Source organism: Falco peregrinus, chromosome 11, assembly GCF_023634155.1.
Source record: "Falco peregrinus isolate bFalPer1 chromosome 11, bFalPer1.pri, whole genome shotgun sequence".
Lineage (NCBI taxonomy): Eukaryota > Metazoa > Chordata > Aves > Falconiformes > Falconidae > Falco > Falco peregrinus.
This window is the reverse complement of record NC_073731.1, coordinates 12940700-12953727: the sequence shown is the minus strand read 5'-3', so window position 1 is coordinate 12953727 and position 13028 is coordinate 12940700. Positions and strand designations below refer to the sequence as shown.

At 51.1% G+C, this 13028-nt stretch overlaps 1 protein-coding gene across 1 annotated transcript in view; it reads right to left on the bottom strand.

The window, feature by feature from the left end:
* TMEM63B (transmembrane protein 63B) overlaps nucleotides 1–8891 on the bottom strand; it is a 48963-nt gene extending 40072 nt beyond the window's left edge. The window contains 1 exon segment of the mRNA XM_055816210.1: nucleotides 8745–8891. The gene's annotated coding sequence lies outside the window, so the exon portion shown is untranslated.
* Nucleotides 8892–13028: the final 4137 nt, after the last annotated feature.

Sequence of the window (13028 nt, the reverse complement as noted above, 5' to 3'; positions counted from 1 at the left end):
AGAGGTAAAGACCCAAGCGATCAACATGTCTCTACAGGCATAAGACTGCTCATGGAGGTGCAGTTATACTGGCAAAACTGCTTCTTGGTGTTTTGAGGTGGTGGAATAAAACCAGACTGAGAAGCCAGAGCATTTTTGCCAAAACAATGTATCAGCAGAGCAATCAAAACAGGTAATCCTACACAACAAGCAGGACAGAAAAGCTGGAGGTGTTTTGAAGGAGGCACCTAATGCGCTCTACAGACATGGCCCAGACCGTGCTCAAATACTGCCACCATACCATGTTCTCATGAGGTATGCCCCTCACCCCGTATCTACCAGAGGGGAGCTGAGCTATAGCTGCTACTCCACAGGACTCTTCTGAAGCAACTTGGGCTGTTCCACCCAGGAGCACTCTGCTACCCAGAGGAAGACACAAATGCTTACCAAAGCTCTGCCCCCATCAAATGGAACAAAGCTTGAGAGAAAAAAAAAAATAATAAGGGAGTGAAACACTGGGGGTTTTCCCCTTTCTCCCTTAAAGCATATCAAAGCATTTGCTCTTCCCTGACTCGCAACCATTGTCAGGAGCTATCTACTAGCTTTGAAATTCCCCTCCTACCCTAGGTGATAATAAAACACGAAGACATGAGAGCGTGAGATTCCAGGAGCATTAGGCAGCAGGGATTTACAAGGGATACATCCTGTGAGGCACACTGGATCATCTTTATTTTTAACAGCATTACAGCGTTAGTGGGTGAAAGGGAAGTTGTGGATGTAGCAAGATTTTAGCAAACCATCTGCTGCGACTTCTCACCCAATCTCTCTCTCAAGGTTTGTTCATCAGGCTAAGGCAGAAACATCACCTCACGGACTGAAAACAGGCATAAAGACCCTAAATAAACCAGCAGCTATAACTGACAGAGCACTGGACTGCAGGCTGGCAGGAACCAGAGGTGACGTTTGGTTTCATTCATCATTTTCACCAGCCAGGGTGCTGAGTTTGGAGAGATGGTAGATGCTGGCTGCTTGCAAGTAGCTGTTTGGCCAAGAAGCAGTGTGCCACTGGTGAAGGGATGCTATAGATCACGCAGAGGCAGATGACAGGCTGGGGGCAAGGAGAGGCAGGGAACAATTTCAGAGGCACATTCAGAGAGTGGGCATAGGCTTATCAGGGCACCACCCTATATTAGCTGGGGTCAGGCTACTGCTTTCTTTTACTGGAGATGCCTCCTCATAAGGTAGAGGACTCTTAAGGAAAGGACTTAAGACACCGAGGCAGAAGCAATGAACAAGGGCAACTTTGAAACCCAGAGAACAGGGGTGAACAAAGAAACTGGCAACAAGCAAATATGGGGACCTCCACTTTGCTTGTGGAGAAGGCAGAGCTGGCTGCACAGCTCTGAAGGTGACTACAGCCCCAGCATCTCACCATGGGTTCTTCTTGCCACTCGTCATGGCCTGGCACTTCTACCCTAGCAAGCTAATGATACACAGTCATAAGGTATGTTATGCTTATGCAGGATAACGAAGCCTCACCTTAATCTTTTCCTTGATTAGACAAACAGATTGATCTTCTTATGTTTCTCAGCATAAAGCTTTCTCTCCAGCTCTTAGATTATCTTGTAACTTTCCTGCATTCTCTTCGATTCATCTGCATCCTTTTCTGAGCACCGACAGCATATTTTATTACCAGTCTCCCCACCACCTCCTACAGCAGTAAAATCTCATTCCTAGAGCTACTCACTGCTGCCTTTCCAGGTATCAAATGTTTCACAAGGAGCCAAGCTTGAAGGGGCCTCTGGTCATCCGGTGAGATTCTCTGCTTGAGGCACAGCCAGCTGCGACTCATCCATATCTACAGACTTTTGGCTAATTTGTTTTAGAACCACCACACACACACACACAGACCCAAAAACATAAAAAACTTCAAGACAGCCTCCTCTTCTGCTTCACCATCTCAATTGATACTACAGAAAACCATGAAGTCTGAACTCCCTCATTACAGCCGAGTGGCTTCCTGCCTCGTCTTCATTACAACTATAGCCTTCTAGAGAAGTACATTGCTCTACATACTTAAAAGACCATGAAGTTCTCTCTTCTATCTTTTCTTCCTCAGGCTACACAGTCCTAGTTCATCTCATCCTTCTTCCCACACAATATTTCTAAAGACCTTAATAATTTCTGTTGCTTTCCTGGATACCCTCTTGTTTGCGCACGTCCTCCTCCAAGGGTGGCATCTACATCTGAGCTTGGTCCTTCAGCAACACCTCATCCATGTCAAGAACTCTAATTGCTTCCTGCGCTTTAGAGGCATTGCTCCTCATACAGCCTGGCACAAGGCTCACCTTGGGCTTTTCTCCTCCCCCAGCAGAGCACTAACTCATCCTACTCTGGAACTCTGAAACTAGTATCAACATTTTCCCTTGCCCTGCCTAGCCATGGTCTTCTTATCAGATAGGAACCCTTTCGAGTACAGCTTTTCAACTGGTTGTGGGTCCATCTGAGGGATGCTTATCTCCTACCCCTTCCCCATTTGTTTATGAGGCTGACACTTGGGTCAGTAACAAAGACTGACTTAAGATCTATTACATCCACCACCCCCGCTGAGCCACTAGGCAAGACATCCTTTCAGGCAAGGGCATTCACAGGCTTGATGTGGTACGTTCCAGATAAGTGCACACTGGTGGATTTTTAATCAGCATATTCTCCCACCTTCTTAACAAGATAAACACTAACTGCTTAATTGTTTATTCCAGATTATTTAGACAGGCTGGTTGTAGTCCCATTCTTTCTCCCTGTATTTCAAGGGGTCAGAGCTTGGGTTCTCTCTTTACCAGATGTTCTCCAAGGTGACTGCTCACCATGCAGAAGTTGTCTTAGTCTGCTATTTAAGTACTTTCAGGGGAAATTTTATAAGGCTTTTCCCACATGGTCACATCTAATTTACCTAAATACTCTTGTCACCTGTTCTGACTGGTGCTTGGATTTACTTTTTAAAATTAACTCCTTTAAGTACCTCATCACTCCTGACCTCCTTTGCAAGGTGAAGACAGTTCTTACTGTCACATTTTATTTGTTCTTTTCCACACAGCCAGGAGCCAATTCCTTCTTCTATCCAGTAGCTGCACCAGCTCCTTCTGCCCTAGCTGGGAGTTCACACCGAGTTTCACATCCACCACAAATTCAGTTCCTTCCTCCCAGATTTGTAACTTTGCAGGTCATGCCAACTCAAGCTGCCTTTTCTGTGTTCTGTAGTAGCAAGCCCCTGGCTGGCTACCACAGCCCAGCTGATGGACAGTAATTAATTTCCAGGTTTGTGCCTCAAGCATAGACAAGAGCCCAGCAAAACCAAGTCACCAACTTGTGCATGCTGCCATTCTGGAGAAGACATCAGCTCTACCACCATCACCTGAGAGCCTCCAGCGTCCAATGGTTTCACACAAAGGGAGTCTAGACCATATGCACAGGGAGTTGAGGATGAATCCTTTTTAAGATCATCCTTGGATCAAATTATCCTAATGTCTGCTGCAGAGACCCTCCTCTGTCTGCGTCACTGCCAGGCTCTCTGACCTCCAAGCAGAAGACATTAGGTGTTAATAATTGTTTCAAGCAGGAGACAAGGCCTGCTTCCACCTGAGTTTCTTCTAAGTACATGATCATGCCAAGATCGTCCCATCCCCTGGCTCTGAAAGGACCCGAGACACAGCCCACTAAAGGCCACCATTTAATTAGCAAAAGCAGGACCAGGCCAACACACAACTGTCCTACTAAATGCACTCTTGTAAGAAATTGCGCTTAGAAAGATAAGACTATCACCCTCCTCGTGAGTGTGTCAGCAACACGTCAGGAGACAGCTGGATGCTCTAAGGGAGCCTGTCAGAGCCGCTCTCCCATGCAGGTCAACAGGAGAGAGCACAACACCACATGGCCTCCTTGTTGGTGTGACAGAGCCAGAGGTCACACCACCGGTGGCAGCTGTCTGTCTGCAGGGCCATGCTCTGCGCTGAGCCAGGAGCAGACCTGCATGGAAACCAGCAGTAACAACCCTAGGGGAAAGGGAAGGGGGTGTCAAAGCAAGCAACCGCTCCACACACAGAATTACAGGGGTGCAGAGGAGATGAGCACACCCAACACAGGGACTCACAGGAGTAGCCCTGGGGACATACAGTCCTTCTAGGGAGTGACAGGTAACAGTCAGACAAGAAACGTCTGCAGCAGCCACTCTTCCAGCCAAAGAAAGGCAGGGATGTTTTTTCTCTTGCTGCTCAGAGGCAGCACAGTTGTGGTGGTTCAGGAAGGCAATTGCAGAACATACCAAAAACAGGCAGACACAGATCCTGCCTGCAATTGCTTTCTCCTGGTGTAACGTGCCACCTGTTGAATACAGAGTCCCTTAAGAGATCCAACCCCTTTCTTTCATGCAGTACCACAAACACCTTCCCAGATTGGGCAACACAAACAGGAATCTTCAAAACCTTGCTTTAAGTCAGACCCATACTACAAATGGCCAATTTCTATGGGGAAAAACAGCACACATAAAACAAGACCCTTCTCTCTTCCCAGCACAATAACCACGTGGGTAGAAGCTGATGACATTGAAAATTAGACCAAAGCACATCAAGAACGGGAGACCTTGCTCAAAGGATGCAGTGGGCTATGCCATCTTGACCATATAAGCTGTGTAGCCACTATAAAAGCATGGCTTAAGGGGAGCACTGGGATACTGGGGAAGCATGCCCACTTTGCCACCTGACATTACAAGGGATGGGGAGGAAGGGTCTTGAAAGCAGAAGAGGGAGAACAGCAGGCAAGTAGTATCAACAAGAAAGAGCCACAGGGAGAACAGAAGAATTTCCAGCACTGCTTACCAATCAGGTGGAGGGAACGCACAATGCAAGCAACGAGAACCCTGCGAAGGGCAGCCAGCACCACACAGAGAAGCATGGAGGAAAACGTTCTGCATCTCACGCTTAGCAAGAGAAGCTTCCTGCAGCTAATCTGTATTTGGAGCAGAGGGCAGACACCCAGCTCCGCGCTGGAAGGACACGAAGTGAGAAGGCAGTGCCAACCACGGGCCTGCAGGCTCACAGAAAAGCCATTTCATACTGCAACTCTTTGCTCTACAAGCTTGGCACCAGCTTCATGGATCTCACCCTCTCTCTGTTGCAGAGCGCGCACACACGTGCGCGTTTCTTTGTTCCTTGATTTTTGTTCTTCTCCTTTCAACCAGCTTTCTAGCCAACGCATCAGGTCTGCCCCCCAACTAACTCCCAAGCGAGCCAGGGAGCTGCCAACAGGACAAGGGCTGCAGGTGAAGAGGCACCTCCTGAGAAGGCCACGCTCAAGGCAGTTTCTGTGCACACCAACCCCCCATATGGGTGGCAAGACAAGGAGTCCTTCTCAGCAAGAACCTGAACAGCTCAGGGCACAAGAGAGAGGCTCAGGGCTGCAGTTCCAGGCAGCAGGCACTCTCACAATGAACACAGAGCTACCTTCAGAGAGTCCAGCTGTCCCACGCCACAGTCCTTCAAAGCTAGAGAGCATCACTACCAGCAACACACTTGCTAGGATCAAAGCGGCAGAGGAACACAGGAACTCCCCTCCCTTTCTCTATCCCTGCCTCCCTCCTGCCTGGAAACCTGCATTTTGGTTTCCAGCTCAGCCTGCAAGCAAGCTCTGAGCTCCCCAAGGCTCATTTCCAGAGCCAGGAGGAACAGCAGACAGCTGTGCTGAGACCAAACCTTCCTCTGACTCACAAAGCATCCCAGAGGCCATGACCCTTTCGTGGTTCCACTGCTCCTGCCCCCCCCAATGCACCCTGCACCATCAGACAAGACCTGGTACCCTGCAGAGCCAGTTCAGGTGGTAGCAAATGTGCCCCTATGCTTCAGGCTCTATCCAAGCAAGGCCTCCACCTCCTTCTGCGAGGCAGCATGGAGAACAGGCATCGGGCTGGCACACCAGCTGCTCACTGCAGGGGCCATCAGCCAGGGGGGACGGCTGCTGGAGGGCAGCATGGGGCTGCCCAGTGCCCAGCTCGACACAAGGAGGTAGGGCAGGAGCAGCCTGAGGGACTGTCACCAAGGATTGTTCCCCCTCTCCTTGGTTCCCACCCCCTGGAAAGCTGCTGCTAGATTAAAAAAGCCTTTACGGTACTGTCATTCAAAGACACTGAGACAATCTCCATGTTTCCCAAACATTCCCATCATCTTGTTTCATCTATGCACCATAAAAAGCCCCAGGGAAGATCCGGCCCCAGCATCCAGCAAGCCTTATTATCCTTGCCCATCCTTACCCACCGCGGAGCTCTCAGATGCTTTGATATGCAAATCAGCCACAGGATCCATAACCAGCACCGTCTGCAATTAACAGTGCGGGCAGAGTATACTATGCCCTGGGCCTCCTCCAGCACGAAGCAGGCACCCCACGGCTGCGCAGGCTTCCCAGCTGCCTTTCCTGGGAGTGGGAGGTGCCGACTGCAGAGCCCTTGGGTCCCCAGCATATAGCCTCACCCTGGCTGCCAGGATAGAGACAGGTTGCTTACAGAAAGCATTCGGACTGGGGTTGCACCTCGGTATGGATGGGGAGGGTGGCAGAGAAGCCACCGGCGGGACACTGCAGGGCTCCACATGACCCGAGGCACTCCAGCTACCCTGGGCTCAAGGAAAGCGTAATTAGCAACAGACAAAAAGCAGGCCCTCAGCACTGCCAGCTCTCAGGCTTTTATTGCAAATCTCACACTACCTGGGGTTTTCTTAAAGTCCTAGTTCCCAGAATTAAACAATTTCATGATGATATTTTAAATTTTTTACATAAAAAAATCATAGAACTCCCCCCAAGCCAGTTCTAGTCCATTTTAATGCTGAAGAAAGCTAAAAAATATGACTAAGGATATTTTACAAGCCCAGAAAGAAAACAAACCAAGAACAAACAAGAAGCAAAGCACTCAGTATTTTTCTTTTTTTGGCTCAACTCATGGCTTAGGACATTTCAGGATAGTTGCACCACGCTCTGGACAAAGGAGAAGAAAATGGAGCACTGCAAAGCCTCACAGCAATGCCTTGCTGACAAGAAAACCGACACCCTCAGAAAATACAGTAGCTTCAGTTCCTTCCAAGGTTACTGAAGACAGGAACAGACAAAAATAGAGCAAACTTAGTCCAACAAAACATACTCATGAGCCAAACCAGAGTCTCTTCCCAACCCCCTCAAAGGCATCTTCTTTCATGTTTATCTTGCTCCAATAGCATCCAGGTGAGTACTGCAGAAAGGACTTCTCTCCCTGTAAAGACAGTGTATTCCTAGCACTAAAAGGCTTGAGATGAAAAAGACCTTTCCCAGGTAGATGCCAGCTAATTGCAGCCATTAGAAGCAACGTCTTTAATGTTTTGCTATTTCTGGTTTGAACTGAGTCCTCCTGGAGTCGGTTATGAGCTGAGTGGTCGGCTTTCTGTTCTCCCAGAAGCATTAACAGAATAAAAGGCTATTAGGAACCATGCAGCACAGGCGTTTGGAGGGGAAGGGTACCAGTCCCTGCAATGCACTTGCAACGGCTTTGTCCCACACCCGGGTGGGGCATCTGCAGAATCATCCAAGAGGTACCTGTGCCATGCAACCCTTCAGTGGCTTTGTGACTGCTGCCAACGGGATGCTCCTGCCCTGCAGCCCGTGGCTTTCCATGTGTGCTTACTCCAGAGGATGACACAATGGAGCCAGACACTTCCACAGAAACAGACAAATCCAGGAGGGAAGGAGGGACCTCCTCGTGGACTATGCACAACTAAATTAGTCACGCAGAGCGCGCCCTGATGAGCCTTTTGCTTCCAACTCCTACTATCAAGGGAAGGGTGAGGGAGGGAGGTGCCCAGAATCCCAAATTCTCAGAACACCTGGTCTCCATCCAGCGGAAAGCTATCAAACCTGCTACAGGCACCAGCCTGACTGCAGCCACATCACAGATTTTTGGCGTGATGCCTTCAGCAGGTAGCTACATACAGGGCACACTAGGACAGGAGGAAAAAAGCCATGGCTTGCCGATTCGGAGGGACCGGGGACCAAGACAAGAGCAGAAAGAGACTGCTTGGGTACATTACCACAGACACAAGCCCTATCTGACCGCCAGGTTCTCCAGGGACCAACGGGCAGGGCGGTATCAGAAATTCGCCTGCTGTTCCCACCCTTGGAACATCCCTCCCGCTCCCCTGCCGCTCGCCGCCGTGCCCGCAGGAGAGGCAGGGAAGCAGACAGGCGGCTCCCCAAGGCCGAGCACGAACAAAAGCAGCCTCAGCACCGCCGACGGCGATCGCAGGTGAGGCGGGAGCCGGTGCCACCCCGCGGAAGTGGGCCCGGCGACCCCCGGGGTGCAGAAGCCACACCAGCCAGCAGCGGCCGGGCCCAGGGCCGGCGCAGCGGCAGACATGGGAGGCGGGCGAGAGGCCGCGGAGCCCCGAGCCACCCGGCTCCCACGCAGCCCCGGCGGGGAGCACAGGCCGCCCCGTGGGCGCCGCACCCGGGCGCGCCCCCCGCTCCGCCCCAAGATGGCAGGCGGCGCCCCCCGCCCGGGGCCGCCCCCGCTGCCGGGCTCCGCGCGACGGCCGCGCCGCCCGGCCCGCTCCGCCTCAAGAGGGCCTGAGGTCCGGCCGCTGCCCCCCACCCCGGCAAGCGCTGAGGCGGCAAGGAGCCGCGGCCCCAGGCCCACCTGGCCCAGAGGAGCCGCGGCCGTCGTGCCCAGCCGCAGCCCCCAGCACCGGCGGCTCGCTTACCCGGTGTCAGGCGCGGACTGGCTCCCCCCAGGCTGCCGCTCCGCTTCGCCCCGCCGGGCCGGGCGCTGCGGTGCTGCGCTGCGCCGCGCAGAGAGCGAGCGGCAACCGCCCGAGTGGGCTCGGCTCCGTTCGGCAGCGCTCGGGGCGGGGCACCGGCCGGGCGGGCGGGGCCCTGCGCAGCGGTGGGCGAGGCCCGGCGGCGGGGCTGCGCATGCGCGCGGGCGCTGCGGCCGGAGGGTCCGCGTTTCCCCTCGGAGGTGCGCGGCGGGGGGTGCGGGCCCTGTGCGGGCGGGGGGCGCGGAGGCGGTCCCGGGAGTGGGGGGCAGTGGAGCGAGGTGGGCGGCGGGTGTAGGCAGCCGTGTGGCAGCGGGCGGCTCCGCCCCTGGGCCGCGGTGCCGCCGTCGTGGGGCCTTGGGCCTGCCGGCCGCGGCCGGCCGCGGCCTGCGGGCCGGGCGGCCTGCGGGCGGCCTGGCCCCGCCGCCGAGCCGGGCCGCTCCCGGGGGTGCTGGCGTTCCCCCGGAGCCGGCGCCGATCCCGCACTGGCCTCTCAGCCGAGCTGCTCGGGGCGCGGGCGGCCTTCTCAGCCTTCCCCGGGTACCGGCCCTGCTGCCCGTGCCTCACGGGGAGCCGTGTGCAGGCGTCAGTGGTCCTCTGCGCACGGGGCCTGAAACGTTTGAACCCTGGGCATGTGTTGCGGCTCTAAAAAGAGTGAAAAACGCTGGCCTGGAGGCGGCATAGGGACTGAGCTGGAAGCAGCATGGCAGATGGTCACGGCATCTTGGGAAAGCGGCTGGGAGCCGGAGCCCGGATTGTGCAGGGCCTCGAGCCCACATGTCGCTTGCACACAGGGCACTGCAGATGGGGTGGCCGGTGGCATCTTGCCTCTCTGGCAGGCAGCACCCTCTGCCCCCACTGACCTTCGGCCCTGCCCTAGCAGTCTGGCCTGGGGGCAGGAGGAAAACACTGGTCTGACAGTCCTGCATGTGTGTCCTTCAGAGCATTTCTTTGCTTCAGGATTCATGCGGGGCTGTACTGCCGGGATGAGGCTTGTGTGGGTATGAGCAGTCATGCAGCAAAGTTAGACCAAAATTCCTGTGTCCTGACAAGCATGGCATTTACTCGTGTGTGTCATGGGGACTCGGGAAGTGTGGGTGCTAGTCTTCCTTTGCTGGTTATTCTCCAAAAAACCTTTGGAGATTCAGTGAGTAAGGAGAGGCATTTTGGGGAGGAAGACAGGATGACAGATTTCTTAAGAGCGTGAAAGTCTTACTCCTTGTAGTAAAAGCAGATGGGCATCCAGCTTTTTTAAAAGCAGGACACAGATGCTTATTTGAGCTGTGCTCACTTGTCTGGTTCAAGAGTTTCTCCAGTCATACCTGGGAGAGTCTAGTTTGGACAGAGAGAAACTGAGTTAAGGGAAGTGTTTGAGTTAGAAGTGAGGCTTATTGCAGCAAAGCTGCAGGTAGCTCTGTCCTGCCTTGCGGCATGAGTATGCCTTTGCAGGTCACATTTGTCTTAAGCCTGAGTTCTGTCTGTATTGGGCATCCTTTTCTGGTGTAGCTTTATCAGAAAGGCCTGGAGTCACTGTTGTTCTTTGTTCTGTGAACAACCAGTCAGTGGTTACTGACTTCTTTTTTTTAAGGGGTGAGCCACAGCTCCCCTCCTCTTCCTTCTTGTTCATGTCCTTCCTGCCACAGCTCCCCTCAGCATGGTTACTGCTATCTGGTTTGTAATCACACCTTGTTGGTTGGTATTTGGTCACCAGTCACCCAGGTCAGGGCTGGGAAGAGAATCTGGTCTTGTGGCTTGCCACCTATTGTCTTGTTCCTGACACCTCAACACTTTTTGGAAGTAGTAAAGATATATTTGAGAGGTTATAGCAGCATTAAGTTATGGGAGTGTGGGCAGTTCTCTGTTTTCACCTGTAATTCCAGAAGGCAGAGACAAGGAGGGACCTTGCTGGGCTCCACCTCCAGCCCCACAGACCATACCAGCGCAGGCCTTCTGGGTGCTTGCTCTGCTCATCCTTTCCTTTGACCTCGCACAGGAAGGTGTCCTCTCTGTAGCTTAATTTCCTGCTGCTGCACTAGGAATAATCCCTCCTGTTTTAGTACAGTGCTGTGAATGTAAATATATAGAATGTTTTAAGGTGCTCAGATACTAGAACGGTAAGAGCCATAAGTGCCTTAGAGTTGGAACCTGGTTATGTAAAATGTCAAAGGTAAGTTTTCATTAAAGATACTTGGCTCTTTTTATCTGCCTTCGGTGATTGTCATCTGGAAAATGAGGTTAGTGTGTTTTGCTGCAAAATTGTTAACACGTACCTGTAATGAGTTTCTGTTGGTAACTTGGATCAATAAATATTCTGTTCAGTAGCTAATCCTATTCATAAATGGAATTCGTAAAGGCTTAATTCCTCTGTGTGAATCCTTTGCCTTTCTGGCTGTCATTAAGGTACACAAAGCCCTTAATCACATTGTTTCCTTTATGAGGAGAACTGTGAATGTATTGAGTCCTGTAGTTCACAGTTGGCTCTTGTAGCTCGCCCTGACAGACGGTCTATAAATAAACCTGCAGTGGCAGAGTAGGGGTTTAGGTATTTGCATCACATGTAGTATCTTGGATTTATTTCCTGCATTTTAATGATGGATGACAGATGCAGTTCAAATCTTTGTGGTGCCTAGAGCATGTCTGGTTTGGTCTCTTAGAAGAATAAAGGGAATGTTGGCCCCTACTGTTGGACTGTGCAGGTCAGGTTACTACTATTAAAGTGAAGAATATTTTTCTCTTTTATTTTGTATGTTTGACAGCAGGCTTTGGGTAGTAGGCCTCAGCATTTTCTTTGTAACATCCATTGGCTTTTCCTGGGGCCTGTTTGTGTGGATGAGTTACTAGCTGAAAGAAGGAAAAGAAGTAGCTGAATGGTTGTGGAACTACAGATCTTGGGAATACAGGCAGCAGGTGTCATTTCTGAAACTTGTGATTAAAAAGGAAAGTAATACTGGATTACTAGGTAACAGCACTACTTAAAAGTATGTTTACTTTAGGATGCAGGCACGGTAAGAGCGGCACCTTGACAGTTTTTTAGGGTATACACTGATAAACACTTGGTCAGAGCCATTGCACTGGGCTCTTGAGTGTTCAGACACAGACTTTTTTATTGCTCCCACGGCTGTGTTAATAGTGCAGATTAATACAGACCATTCTTGTGAAGCACATCAGTATTTTTTCTGAAGTGAAAGAGATTCTTTTCTTGTACAAATATCCTGGTGTTTCTCTGGAGATACTGTCAGAGTGTCAATCTGGGTTGGGGTTGGCAGTGAAAGGAGAAGTCCCTGTCTTGTGTTTTGCCACATTCCCTCGCACCAGCATTCATGCACCTGCAGGATGAGTTGGATCAGGGAACTTACCTAGCTGAAAACTGTGACTAATTTACATTAATGCTAGAGCCAGCATAAGGGAGGTGATGGAAATGTGTGTAGGGGGGGCACAGGCCTTCCTTTCTTGGTACTGTGTGCCCTGACATTGGTTGAAAGTGAGTATGTAATCCTGTTGTTCTTATCTGGAAGATGTCCTTGCTTTTTATCAGCTCCCGGAGGTGGTCTACTCATGTGTTTACGTGTTTGATGGAAATACTGTATGTGGCCTGCTTCTGTTAGCTGGAATGAAATTTTCCAGAATTCCTCCACTCAAAAACCTCTCAAGATTGCAATAAATATAAGTTAATTCTTTAATCTCAAGGAGAAACATTGAAGGTGGTAGCTGTGGTATGGCACTTGAAAATGGTGCAATGGGTAAATAACTTCCAGAGGTTTGTAACTGGTGAAGAATTTCTTTGTTGTGTGCTGTTGGAATTCGATGTCGGTCTGTTGCATTGAAGGGGGTCAGGCTGAAGGACCCTTGAGAAGGGACTGTTTGCTGCAGCAGGTTATTGCATGCTCAGGCTTATTCAGTGAAGTAGAAATTGGGTCGTTTTAGTGAATATTTGATTAACAAACTCCTCCCCCCTTTTGGAATCTTACTCCAAACCCTGCCTGAGGTCTGTGCTAATTTTTAACAGGTGTGTGGAGCAGAGAGAAGCAAAGCGTCTCTATGATTCTAGTTTTAAGAAATTAGTCTCTCTAGCGATGAGATAGAGAGACTGCTAGAATTTACAGGCAGCAGGGTAGGAACTGGGAGAGAGGTTTCTCTGCATGGTTCTTTATTGCTGCTTTGGTGCAGCTACACATGGCTGACATTGTATCAATAGTTGTCTTTGTGTTGGACCTTTTATTTTAGGATCGT